Below are 15147 nucleotides of genomic sequence, written 5' to 3'. Positions count from 1 at the left end.
TTTATGGCGTCATAATTAAATTTTCTTGCATTTTAATAGGACACTTAATGAAAGAAAGGCCAGTTCTATCAAAGCTCTTATCTTGTTTAAAGTCCAAAATAATCTTCGGCTTTGAATGATTATGACCCTGTATCAAAAAAAAAAAGATAGGAAAACAGCCAACGTATCTCAACAATGCTACAATCCCGAGCGTACTTCAAGATCATTTGACATCAAAATGAACTGGAGCTTCCAAATAAGTAATCCGGATTAATTGAGAACTTTCTAAGTGTGCAATCTCGACAGGTCCGGGAAGTCCTCACCATATCTCGACCAAATTTAAGCAAACCAACCTCAATTGACCCAGTCACAATAACACTCCCCCTGTTAAACAAATTTAAAACACTTACCTCATTGGCAAATCACACGATACGGCCATTACACGACGTCAACAACAGCAACAATCAGAAGGATTGAACTGCTTTACACAAGTGGGTATCAGTAGCAGTTCCCCGCGAAGCCGATAACAGCACGCACACACGGCTGAGAGAGCTCCAAGAGGTCCAATATTTGTCATGGAATTTGGAATATTCTACTGATAATGATAACAACCTGTTGGAGTCAACATAACTAACAATGCCTCAGATACGTTGGTAATGGGTTGAAAGTTCATTTTCAACGACCAAACTTCCGATTCAGTCATCAGTTTCCAGTTGTCTCGCTAAATTTCGAGACAGTGAAATGCCCCAGTTTCGTGTGAGTTGCAGCAGTCCGCGATACGATCTACATAGCTACATATGTAGGTACCGAAAGAAACGAACATGAATACGCGCATCGCCCCGGCACTGCGATCGATGTGTGAGATGCGATAAAGTCGATAACAATCCATGTGCTAGGAGGTGATGCATTGAATGCTTAATGGGAGGAATCACACTGTGTTTGTGTTTAGTTATTTCATATGCGATACAATCTAATATCCAAATATTAATAAAAAGACAACAGCACATTAATACAGTCAATAAGGACGCTCAATAGAATAATGGGCTGTTTGGTAGGCTTGACAGAGAACATAGTTGATAAGGAACTTTACACTAACTAAAGTCATAAGTTGAAATCTGATGATTCAAATGCTTGAAGCTTCTTATTTAAGAAGTAATTGAGGTTCACTTTTAAAACCGGCTTCTGTTTTTCGTTATTATTATTGATTCTGCATTTAACATGCAACTTTTCCTAAGCGCAGAAGGCAATTGAACACAAATGTGTACCTGTTTAAAGGTAAACTCTGAACAAGACTTTCTGAATTCCTGTACATAAATTAATTATGTTAGGCCTGAACATCTGGTTCTATTTTGAAGAGCCTATCGTTGAATTGATGAATTAATATAACTTTTCCACTCTACTAACGGTTCTATGTATTTTGAGGAGAATTGCTGATCTTCAGGCCTGCCTTCAGGAATTGACATGAATTGACATTGACGATGAATCCAGATATCTAGAAGAGATTTTTATGGCCACCGGATGAACGAGATATCACCACTTTGCTCAGGATTTTATGCGTTTTCTTAAAAATCATAGAGAACTAGAACCGCTTTCCGAAAATGACCACTTTCCCGGAGATTATGAAAATCCAAAAGAATCTGTTATTGGCCAATCAAAAGTTTTTTTTCCTTGATTTGTTTTCCGTCGATCTTGTTTTCCGTGCTGAGCACCAATGCTACCGACGCCAGGGAGTCAGTTCTCACACCTGGACCCTACCTATCGACCCATCAACTAATGAGAACCGGGGGCCAACGGCTTTACTTCCCTTCCGAAGGAAGGCGTTATCAGAGATTTTATGCCTTAGAAAATCTCGGTGGCGCCGACTGGGATTGAACCCAGGCCCTTTGGGGTGAGAGGCAATCACGCTTACCACTACACCACCGGTGCCGCTAACGAAAAGTAGAATCGATAAAATGTTAGCATATTTCCTCAATGCTTTAGAAAAAAATCGTAGATCCTCAGGTATACTTTAAGGAACTGACAATTTTTCCGATGAATCCTGACATCCAGAAACGCATATTAAGGCCACCGGAAAAAAAAAAACGCCGAGATCTAGAACCACTTTCCAAAAATGATCACTTTCCGGTGAATCTGGATATCCAGAGGACCGTTTTCTGGCCACCTTGTAGCCTCTATGCTCAAGATTGCTTATAATTTAGAAAAAAAAGTCGCCGATCTCCAGGTCTACTTTCAGAAATTGACAGTTTTTCCAGTGAATCTGGATATCCAGAAGAGCATTTTATGGTCACCGGGTGATGGAATCAGTGTGGAGCAGAGATATATTCAATTTGCTAAGGATTCTATGCGTTTTCTAACAAATCTCAGAGCTCGAGAACCCCTATTCCGATTTTGCAGACGACTGCACAGTGGCTCAGCATGAGAACTTAGCAAGACAAAAGCCTTAGTGCAATTATTTTAAGTTTTAGAGGCGTAGTGTATTCTGCAATTTTTTCAGCTTAAAAAACACTTTCGTTTGCTCGTTTTTTTTTATAATTAGGGAGTTCCTCAAATTATTGTTATAGGAAAACATACTGTCATACTATCCGATTCAGCAACCACCCTTGTCGCTTTGAAATCTCCGATATCCAAACATCCGTGAATAGAAGACATTCAAAGGCGGGCTCCCCCAGGATACTGTCTTTGTCGGAATCTCGGGTCACTGCAGCACCTAGTCTTTCATCTTGTAAAATTTTAAAAATGGCAAGCTTGAAAATCTTCTAAAATTTTTAGCTCGGAAACAGCATTTCTGATCTAAAAGACGTCTAAGACAAAGTTATAGAGAAGTACAATGTCTTTATGGAACAATTAATAAAAACTGTTTATTTTTTTAATTTATTTTAAGAAAAAAGTAAAAACGATATTTAAATATCATAAATCTGAAAATTTCCTTTCCAAATCTATAAAAATAAATAAAAAAGCTTGTCAAAAATGTAAATTTTTGGAAAATCACAGACACTTGAAACCTGACGAAAATCGCAGAACATTTTTGAAGTTCGTGTTCTATGATTTTTGTTAACAGAGTCCATGATTTAAGTATTCCAAAAGTTTGCATATTGTTTGAGGCTAATTTTTAAATAAATATTTCAAAGATCGGTCAAGGACATTTTAATTTAATTCGACTTTCATTTTTTTTTACTTGAAATTACTTTAAAAATAATCATATATTTTTTTCTTAAAAAAGACTTAATTTTTTTCTGAACAACTTTGTCTCCGACCTTATTTCGATCAAAGCTGCCGTTTTCATGCAACAATTTATTAAAAATTTCAAAGACACCAATTTGAAACTTTTACAAGATCCGAAATGGGCAAATTTTGGGAAAAAATGTGCATCATTGCCCATAACATACCATTATGCAAAGATTCAGAATGCTCCTCAGTAAGATGCACTACACACTCTTCACCACTGGCGTAACTCAAAAAGAGTATGATAACTGTCATGTTCATATGGCTTGAAGAATTATTGGAGAAACTTATGTCCGAAAATTTAAGCTGTATTTGAATGTGTCATGACAAATGTAATGATGTAATATAATTTGTAATGACCAATGAATCACTCTAGTTTTGATCTCACCATGATGCTGATTATAATGATGATGATGATGATGATTATCTTGTTTTTCGTGCTGAGCACCAATGCTACCGACGCCTGAGAGGCAGCTCTCACACCTGGACCCTACCTACCGACCCATCAACTCATGAAACGGGGACCAACGGCTTTACTTTCCTTGACGCCTCAGAACATCCCGGTGGTACCGACTGGGATTAAACCCAGGCCTGCAGGGGTTTTTTTTTTTATGCAGAGCTGAATCTGCTCCCAGACACCTGAGAAGATAACTCAGGGTGTGGGGATGGGAGAAGTAGCGCTCCCGACCCACTAAACCTTACCCTGTGCTCTTGGCCCTTGCCCTCCCCGGAACCGCCCGAAACCATTACATCATGGGAGGGGGCCGGTTGCGCAACGAGGATTTGTGCAGGGCTTATCGACCTCCTAGGACGAGCTGGATGGGGCTCCATTGTCCTTACTCTACTGTAGTTCGTTTAGCCGCAATATTTCTCCCTTGGGTTCGATAACACTAGTTTACAGCATTTTTGAACTCGGTAAGGTGATGATCATTTCCAATGCAAAATCCTACGCTGAATTCAATGCCGTGGTCAGAAAAAAATAAAGTAGAGCCATTTTTGAGATATACAAAAATTTTGATTTTTTGAATTTTGGACAAAAGTACGATGCAGTAAAACGGCTTTCAAGCTCAACTTGCTGCTATCGATGAATAAACGCCATTCAGCTGGATCATATGGGTCACCAAACTCTTCAAACAAGCCTTTTACGTCATGGCAAAAACATGCCTTGTCCTTTGTAGAATAATATTTGTCAAATTTCTTGTGACGATTCCTGTGACAAGAAATTTTTACCTCCTTGCTCAGCATGTTGTGTTCTTTCAAGCGTGATGCCAGCAATTCGGATTTCTCCTTCGATAAGTCGAGATCTCGCACCAAATCATTAAATTCGGATTGTGTAAACAGTTTTGGGTTTCTTTCCAATTCCACCTCGAAGTCTTCCTCGCATTCCTCCTTGAATTCCTCCTCACTTTTTGTAACGGTCGATTCAACAGAGGGCGCTCGTTTCCGCTTTGGATAAACAGGATACGGGACCGAACTTGAATGTGGAACAGGTTTTGTCATAGAAGCCACTTGTGGATACTCAACTGTTTTGTGACGTCCTTGTTGCTTAACTTTTGTCAAGCAGAAATAACAATCCGTTGCATGACAAAACGGTCGACGCCATATGGTGGGCATGTCAAAGGACAAATAGCGACTGACAGATAACAAATAAGTGAGTTAGTAAGTAAGACATTAACACTTATCAAAAATAGATGAAGTAAGATAATGTCGATCAGGAAAGAACAAAGCACTACCATGCTGTACATAAATTGTTTATATGAAAGTTATTCAAAAAATCAATTTACCTTGCGCCTGACATCCACCTAGCCAAGCATGTTTTGCACGAACTACATAATACTTTTGGAATCCACGGTTCGTCAAAGTTTCAGGATCAATTTTAAAATAAAGCCTGTATGCAGTTTGCAACGAAGCAGTGAAATTGACCGATTTTGTAAATATATAGTTGCCACACGCGTAACAAAACTTTTGAGGTTCATTTTTACACTTGAATTCACGTTTTGTCGTATACATCGTTAAGCAATGTTAAAGAAGGAAAGCTGTCAAATTGAGTTGGTTGCGTTAGGTTCTCGCCGAGCGGTCTCACAAACACTAGCGTAAATTATATTGTTGAAAATATCCCATTTAATTTTGCGTGACAGCTGGTAGTGTTAGTGAAATGCACCGTATGCGTACACATCCGCAGAAAGGCTTACTGGAAGTGGTGCATGAACCTAGGAGCGGGACAACGGCCAATCTTGGAACATTCAGTTTCCATGATTTTACAAAAAAATACAATTTCCAACCGATTTCATCCATTAAAGGCTCATTTTCTCCAGTTTTTAATGGACTTTAAGAATAAATTATGGAATGATTTTTTAAATCTTTTTATCCCATTAAAAATGTTGATTAAAACAAGATTTTTATGGAAAATTCGCAGGAAAAATAAAAAAAAATGCTGTTAATTTTTAAATGACTTCAAAATTAAATTTTTAATTAAGACATTATATTCTAGTGAACGATAGCAAATTTATTTAGCTTCACTTTCATAAAAAAGATTTAAAATTGGTGCACTAGTTCCAAAGATATTGACATTTTAGTAATCGTACTTTTGCCCAAAATTCAAAAAATCAAAATTTTTGTATATCTCAAAAATGGCTCTACTTTAATTTTTTCTGACCACGGCATTGAATTCAGCGTAGGATTTTGCATTAGAAACGTTGGTCAAACGTCACACTTTTTATGTTGTTTTGTAAACTACACTCTTAAAAATAACTATTTTTACACGAGACGTAATCCATCTTTGACGTAAATTATGGAACGTAAACAAACATGTCATGTAAAATTAAGTGTTCCCAAACCAAAACATACGCAACTCGACAAAAAGTACGATAGATTGAATTTATTTTTTCGTTTCTTTCAACTGATTCTTGCGTCATTTGGGCCGCTTGCATGTGTCGGTCTCAGGGCACCGAAATTTACATGACTTTTTGGTAGTGTGTAGTGTAATTAACGTTTCCAGGGCACACCACGAGGAGGCGACCTACTTCATAAAGATGATGATGATGATGATGATGATGATGATGATGATGATGATGATGATGATGATGATGATGATGATGATGATGATGATGATGATGATGATGATGATGATGATGATGATGATGATGATGATGATGATGATGATGATGATGATGATGATGATGATGATGATGATGATGATGATGATGATGATGATGATGATGATGATGATGATGATGATGATGATGATGATGATGATGATGATGATGATGATGATGATGATGATGATGATGATGATGATGATGATGATGATGATGATGATGATGATGATGATGATGATGATGATGATGATGATGATGATGATGATGATGATGATGATGATGATGATGATGATGATGATGATGATGATGATGATGATGATGATGATGATGATGATGATGATGATGATGATGATGATGATGATGATGATGATGATGATGATGATGATGATGATGATGATGATGATGATGATGATGATGATGATGATGATGATGATGATGATGATGATGATGATGATGATGATGATGATGATGATGATGATGATGATGATGATGATGATGATGATGATGATGATGATGATGATGATGATGATGATGATGATGATGATGATGATGATGATGATGATGATGATGATGATGATGATGATGATGATGATGATGATGATGATGATGATGATGATGATGATGATGATGATGATGATGATGATGATGATGATGATGATGATGATGATGATGATGATGATGATGATGATGATGATGATGATGATGATGATGATGATGATGATGATGATGATGATGATGATGATGATGATGATGATGATGATGATGATGATGATGATGATGATGATGATGATGATGATGATGATGATGATGATGATGATGATGATGATGATGATGATGATGATGATGATGATGATGATGATGATGATGATGATGATGATGATGATGATGTGCCAATCCCAGGCGACGATGCGCTGAGAATGGTGATGTAAAACATTCGACAACGATGGAACGACCAATGGTTCGCGTCCAGAGACTTTAAACTGAGAGAAGTCAAAGACGACACGAACAAGTGGACGGAACGGTTTGGGTCTGCTCCGGGGGAAAGAACGCTCATGCAGTTTTCCTCTCGACATACCGCCGGTGAAGTTCGTACAATCAGTCCTAGTAACCGGCATTCCGCCGGTGAAGTCCGTCGAGATACATCGACACCGTCATCATCACTGCAACAACTAGTATCGCAAAATCAGTGTGTGGAGGGAGAGCGTGAAGTAACCTCCCCCTCCCAAGGATGGGAGCGGATGTCCAGGGGGCCGCAGGTGGGACCTGTCACGAGTGTCTTGCACCTTCTACCTCCTCCTGGAATCCGGCCGAAATTTCTACTCGAATGCATAGTTCATCGTCATCATCGTCTTGTTCGTCATCACTATCATCCGCGGAAAGTCGCCCTGACGGTTGTTTTGCCCTTCAATGGAACCTGCGAGGACTACGGGCCAACATTAACGAGCTAAAACTCCTCATCGCCGACCATGAACCGTCCATTATAGCACTTCAGGAGACCAAGGTGAATCAAAACGTGCTGCAACCAGACTTCGTTGGAAGAAACTACACGCTCCTCTTAGAGTCAAACAGCGTACACCACTGGCAACACGGGGTAGGCCTTGCTATCCGGGAAGGTATACCTTTCGAGCGCGTACCCATCGATACCTCTTTACAGCTCGTAGCTGCACGCATCTACGCACCGATGCAGGTAACAGTAGTATCCGTGTATATTCCACCGAGTGCAATCCAGGGTAGTCAGGCCGCACTGAATGAGTTGTTCGAGCAACTAAACGGTCCGGTTATATTTCTGGGTGACTTCAACGCGCACCATCTCGCTTGGGGGTCACAAACATCAACCGCTCTCGGCAGATTCATTGCCGAAAAAACCCTGGACAAACAATTAGTGATTCTCAACAACGGCTCCGCTACTCGTATCGATCCGGCTACAAGTAACACTTCGGCAATCGACCTGACATTCTGCTCCGAGTATCTGGCACGTAGGTTTACTTGGCAAACCCTTTCGGACACTTTCAACAGCGACCACTTTCCGATAACGGTATCCATTCCCGGGTGGTCGTATTCGCGAACGACGCGACAAAAATGGCTTTACGAACAAGCCGACTGGTCGTTATACGAAAGCATCACAGCCGAAAGTATTCGATCAGGTATCGAGTGGGACGTCAACAGTTTCACCGAAATGATCATCGACTCAGCAACTAAGTCCATACCACGAACCAGTGGTCGTGTTGGACCTAAAGCGGTACCATGGTGGTGCCCCGAAGTAAAGGCGGCTATTCGACGGCGAAGAAAATGTTTACGATCCCTGCGACGTCTACAACATTCCGATCCAAGCCAACACGAAGCATTGGCTAGATTCCAGGAAGCCAGAGCAGCGGCACGACAGGCTATCAACCAAGCCAAAACGAATTCGTGGGATAACTTCGTAGCGAAAATCTCACCAACTAGCTCGACCACCGATTTGTGGAGAACGGTCAACAGTCTGCGAGGCAATCGACAACAACGGACCGTAGTGCTCAAGCGAGCAGATGGATTCACGGACAAGCCCGAAGAAGTAGCGGAGGAATTAGCGAAATGCTATAGTGGAAGATCAGCAACCTCTAGCTACTCTTCATCTTTCCAGATGGTTAAGACAGCAGCCGAACGAGAATCCATGGATCAAACACCGACAACGACCGATGATGTCTACAACATCGATATCACCCTTAACGAACTCCTGTGGGCCCTCGACAAAGGGCGAGGTGCTTCGACAGGTCCTGACTTCATTGGGTATCCGTTACTCCAACGTCTTCCTTTGTCCGCGAAAATGACGCTTCTTGAGTTACTCAATAGAATCTGGAACGAGGGTGTGTTTCCCGTTAGCTGGCGGAATGCTGTCGTCGTACCCATTCCAAAACCGCACTGCAACGACTCCGGACCTGATGCCTTCCGTCCAATATCGCTCACCAGTTGCATGGCGAAGCTGTTCGAGCGGATTCTCAATCGTCGATTGACCACCGAGCTAGAGTCGAGTGGACGTCTTGACAAACGTCAGCACGCCTTTCGTACAGGCCGCGGCACTGATACTATTTTGCCGAGTTGGAAAGATCGCTGCCAACCCAAGATGAACACTGCCTGATAGCTTCCTTGGACCTGTCGAAAGCATACGATACTACCTGGCGACACGGAGTTCTGCGGACACTAAAATCATGGCGAATACGTGGACGGAAGATGAACATGCTACAAAGCTTCCTTTCGGAAAGGACATTCCAGGTGTCCATAGGAGGGCATATGTCTCGCAAACACCAGCTGGAAAATGGAGTACCACAGGGTTCCGTTCTATCAGTGACGCTGTTTCTCGTCGCAATGCAGCCCATCTTCCGGGTGATACCGAGAGGAGTCGACACTCTCTTGTACGCAGACGATATTCTTCTCATCGTACGAGGGGCTAAAAATGAAGGCTTACATCGTAAACTGCAGGCCGCCGTCAAAGCTGTCGACAAGTGGACGAAAAGCGTTGGATTCAGCATATCAGCTTCAAAGTCGTACACCTTTTATTGCAGTCCGAATGCACGTCGAGATCCTGAGAGTAAAATCGTAATAGACCGAGTATCCATCCCGAAGACAAACCGTTTGAGAGTCCTGGGTGTAACCCTTGACCGAACTCTGAGCTTCAAACCTCACTGTCAAATGGTGAAGAAAGCGTGCGAACCTCGGTTACGAATCCTTCGGATGATCGGTGCCAAACTTCCGCGTGGCAATCGAAAAACGCTACTGCAGGTGGGAGCGGCCCTAGTAACCGCGAAACTGATGTACGGTATTGGAATAGTTAGCCGAGGAGGACCACTAACGCTGCAGAATCTCGCTCCACCCTACCATAGAATGGTACGATTTGCTTCCGGAGCCTTCGTCACTAGCCCGATACAATCGATCATGGCTGAAGCGGGCACCTTACCGTTCGAACTGCTAGCAGCACAATCCATCGCGCGAATTGCAATTCGGATACTAGCAAAGAATCAGAACAACAACAGCCTCCCTCTCATTCGACGAGCATCGAATCGCCTCAATGAGCTGACAAACTCAGCGCTCCCCGCTGTCGGTCAACTGTTTCTGCTGGATACCTGGACACGCCGGCATCCACGGAAACAACGAAGCTGATCGGTTAGCAAACATGGCGAGAACACAACCTCCCATTGATGTACCAATCCCAGGCGATGATGCGCTGAGAATGGTGATGCAAAACATTCGCCAACGATGGAACGACCAATGGTCCGCGACCAGAGACTCCAAACTAAGAGAAGTCAAAGACGACACGCACAAGTGGACGGAACGGGGAAGCACTTTCGACCAGCGTGTGCTAACACGACTAAGAATTGGTCACACGCGGCTAACCCATACGTACTTGTTGAAGAAAGAAGCCCCGCCCAGTTGTTGTGGAACGGTTTTAGACGTGCGACACGTGATTTTGCAGTGCAAAAATTATGAAAGACAACGACAAGAGAACAACATTGACACAACAAGCTTACGAGATGCGCTAGGAAACTCTGAGGAGCAAACCACAAATATGCTGAATTTTCTTCGGCAAACTGGACTGTACCGAAAAATTTGAAGGATGTGGAGAAAAGAAGAAGGAACAGCCGAAACCCGGTGTAATGGCAATGAAGATTAAGCAGATAACGGAGGAAGAAAGGAAGGAAGAATGTGAAGAAGATGGAGCAGCCGAAGCCCAGTGTAGCGGCAAGAAGGTGAAGCAGTTAACGAAGCAAGGAAGGAAGGAAGAATGTGAAGAAGATGGAGCAGCCGAAACCCGGTGTAGAGGCAAGAAGGTGAAACAGTTAACTGAGAAGAATATGATGAAGGCAAATATATAACTGGATGAAGATCAAAGAAGATGAACTGAGCTGGACCAAATTGATACGGTCATGTAAAGAAGGTGAAAGTCATTAAGAATACAAAACGGATATGGGATGGAAGAAGAAGAATAAGAAGATCAACAAAAAATTAATGAAGAAGTAAAGGCGAGACGTAAAATGAAACGGATAAATGCGAAGAAGATCAAGAAGATAAAGCGGAAAATAGCGAAATGAAGAAGACGACACCGATGGAAGATTGGAGAAATCGTGAAGACGTGGAAGAGTAAATCAAAGCAATGGAAATAAAGAAGGATGAAGAAAGAAGATGATGAACAAGCCAAGAAAATAATTTGAAGTATGGTGAGAAGAAAGAAGAAGATAGATTAAAAGTGAATGATAAAGAATACCAACAAGCAACAAATTATCAGAAGTGAAGAAGATATAAGAAGATGACAGCCGATTCAGCAAGATGAAGGAGACCCGTCAACAAAATATCAAGATGGCGGATAACAACAAACGGACGAAGGCTACGAACAAAAGAAGATGATGAAGAAAAGGTAGAAGAAGTAAAAGTGAAATTAATTGAGAAGAAGAAGCAAAAGAGATGTAACTATGAACCAGAAGGAGACGCAACAAAGCTAAGTGCAATCAATCATAAACACTCACATTCACACCCACATATCATTACACTAAACTGAAACAGACATGAATGCATCTATAGATGTAAAATGTCTTAAATAAATACAAAAAAAAAAAAAAAAAAAAAAAAACGGGGAAGCACTTTCGACCATCGTGTGCTAACACGACTGAGAATTGGTCACACGCGGTAAACCCATACGTTCTTATTGAAGAAAAAAGCCCCGCCCAGTTGTTGTGGAACGGGCTTAGACGTGTGACACGTGATTTTGCAGTGCAGGCAACGACAAGAGAACGACATTGGCACAACAAGCTTACGAGATGCGCTAGGAAACTCTAAAGCCCGGTGTAGAGGCAAGAAGGTTATGCAGTTAACGGAGCAGTGAAGGAAGGAAGAATGTGAGGAAGGCAGACATGTAACTGGATGAAGATCAAAGAAGATGAACTGATCTGGACAAAATTGATAGGTAATGTAAAGAAGGGTGAAGGTCAACAAACCAGATAGGGGATGGAAGAAGAAGAAGAAGAAGAATAAGAAAAAGATCAAAAGAAAAAATTTGATAAAGTAAAGGCGGAACGGAAAATTAAGCGGAAAAAGACGAAGGAGATCAAGAAAATAAAACGGAAAATAGCGAAAATTGGAGAAATCGTGAAAACGTGGAAGAGGAAATCAAAGCAATGCAAATAAAGAAGGATGAAGAAAGAAGATAATGAAGAAGTAAAGAAAATAATTTGAAGCATGGTGAGAAGAAAGAAGAAGATAGATTAAAAGTGAATGAAGATCAATACCAACAAGCAACAAATGATCAGAAGTGAAGAAGATATAAGGAGATATCGCTGCCGAATCAGCAAGATGAAAGAGACCCATATAACAGAAAAACGGACGAAGGCTACGAAAAAACGAAGATGATGAAGAAAGAAGTTGGAGATAAGATAGAAGAAGTAAAAGTGAAATTAATTGAGAAGAAGAAATGAAAGAGATGAAATGTAATGATCAACTATGAACCAGAAGGAGAGGAAACGAGACAAAACTAGGTGCAATTAACGATAAACGCCAACACTCACACCCACACATCATTACACTAAACTGAAACAGACATGAATGCATCTGTGGATGTAAAATGTCTTAAATAAAAACAAACCAAAATGATGATGATGATGATGATGATGAAATGGCTCTAGATAAATACAATTCAGTTCACAAGCATGAAAGCAAAACGACTTTTTCACAAATGGGCCATGAAAATGAATGTTTATGCCGCCGCCATATTACAATTATTTTGTTTGATTTTTACAATCTTCGTTATTCAATGTACATTTACTTGGATATGATGATGGATAGATGATGATGAATGGATGATGATAGATGGATGATGATGGATATGATATGATCAATTAATGCAATGAGAAAATATTTAAATTACGAAAATCATTAAAGTATTTTGGTATGATCCATCTTAAAAAAATTCTCTTTTAAAAATAATTAGTGAAATCGACTTTCTGCGTGGGTGGAATTATTTTTTTTCCAATGTTTACAAGTACATTTCACAAAAGATTTAATATGGCACATAAAACTAGGCCACTTTATGAGAATTATTTTAATAATTTTGAAAATTCAATTTTTATTTTTATTATTTTGAAAAGATCAGATGGTATTACTGAATCCTTTTTCCTGATACTTTAGCTAGTGGATTAAGCAAACGGCTAGGGAAAATGGTTCGAACAAGGTTTTTATTGTTCCTAAATAGCATTTATTGTTGCTTAAATACAGCTTTCAAATGGTTCTTAATGCATTAGTCAGCCATCCTTTTTGCAGTACATCAATCGTGAAGAGCTTCGAGAATATACCCTTCAGAACCTTCTGTATGGGCCAACTAGACACATTATAGTCTTAATGAGGTTTTGGTGGATGCATCAATGGCAAAATAGCCTTTACCTGGGTTTTATGAATGTTGTTTTATAGTAGTCTTGTAGTACTGCATAAAACTTAAATTTGTTCCTTGGAATGTGAACTATTTAGAATTTAATTCGAATGTACACTCAATTCTGTTTCGACGCGCTAGTTTTTAGCCTCTATATTGTAATTTCAAATTGCTACCAAATTTACTTCAACTTGATTAAAAAAATCTCAAAAATCCGGAGGTCTTTAGGATTTGGGCGTAATTAATGTTGTAATCAAATACGTACGTCGCTGATTTTTTGCGAATAAAAGTCCAATTTCACAACAAAAACACAACTATTCTAAATGATAGAGGAATTCATGATAAAGATGAATAATTCAAATTTCCTCCGATGCAATATTTTAAAACCAACCGATTTAGTAATGGAAGCACCGAAACAAGCTTTTGGTGAATAAAAAACTACAAGGGACAACCCTATGAGGTTGTACGCAATGGTGACGTAAGACTACGTGGTCTTATATAATAAATCTTATTAGTTAACTGCAGCAGGAGCTTGTGTTTTGTGTAGGAATAGTAATTTGAGCGGGGTTATCCCTGTTTATACTCTTCGTGAAGCATTTGAAAATGCCTATGCTCGTTGATCGATTCTCTTCATCGATTTTCTCTTTGGTTTACCACGGTAACATAAACGAATTTCTCGCTAAGCTCGCAGCACAGTTCGACAGAAGATGATGTTAGCTCGCCTGAAATAACACACTGTATAGGAAAATTCATTTGCAGTCGGGTTATTCGCGAAATAGAAAATCGATGAACAGAATCGATTAACAATGATAGGCCCTTTTCTCGTGTTGCGCGAGACTCTTAAGTATGACGCGCTTGACATAGATGACCCACAGCAACCCACGAAAAACTGCTATTCCGATCAATAGCGGTGCGGTTTCTTCCTCCTTCTATGGATGCTCACCACGCTGTGATTGAATAAACACCGGATGGAATGAAACTTTGAAATCTGTATAAGGGAAATTGCTTTTCGCAGCCAATCGGTGATAATTTAAATTATCGTAGCAACAGTTGCACATTCGTGCAATTTTCAACAGTTACATTGTGAAAAATGATGAAATCTTAATTTTAATAGGTTCGTAGAAAAAAAATCCTATCGGTTGATGTCTTCTTCTTCTTCTTCGCATTTCAAGCTTATTGCATATAGCATATTAGCTTATTGCGTGCTCTCAACTTAGTGATCTAGATGCACTTCTACAGTTAATAATTGAGAGCTTTCGATGCCTGTACCTTTTTTGCATTGGTATAATTGTGTGGCAAGTCCAATCATACTTCTATGCGCAGGGAAATCGAGAAATTTTCCAACCCGAAAAATTCCTAGACCGGACCGGGAATTGAACCCAGCCACATCCAGCATGGTCTTGCTTTGTAGCTGCGGCTTTACCGACTGAGCTAAGGGAGGTCCCAATCGGTTGGGGTCGG

This window comes from Ochlerotatus camptorhynchus, unplaced genomic scaffold (assembly GCF_037179485.1).
Source record: "Ochlerotatus camptorhynchus isolate MF236.1 unplaced genomic scaffold, CSIRO-AGI_Acam_v1.1 ptg000361l, whole genome shotgun sequence".
In the NCBI taxonomy this organism is placed as follows: domain Eukaryota; kingdom Metazoa; phylum Arthropoda; class Insecta; order Diptera; family Culicidae; genus Ochlerotatus; species Ochlerotatus camptorhynchus.
Note: the sequence above shows the minus strand (reverse complement) of the source record.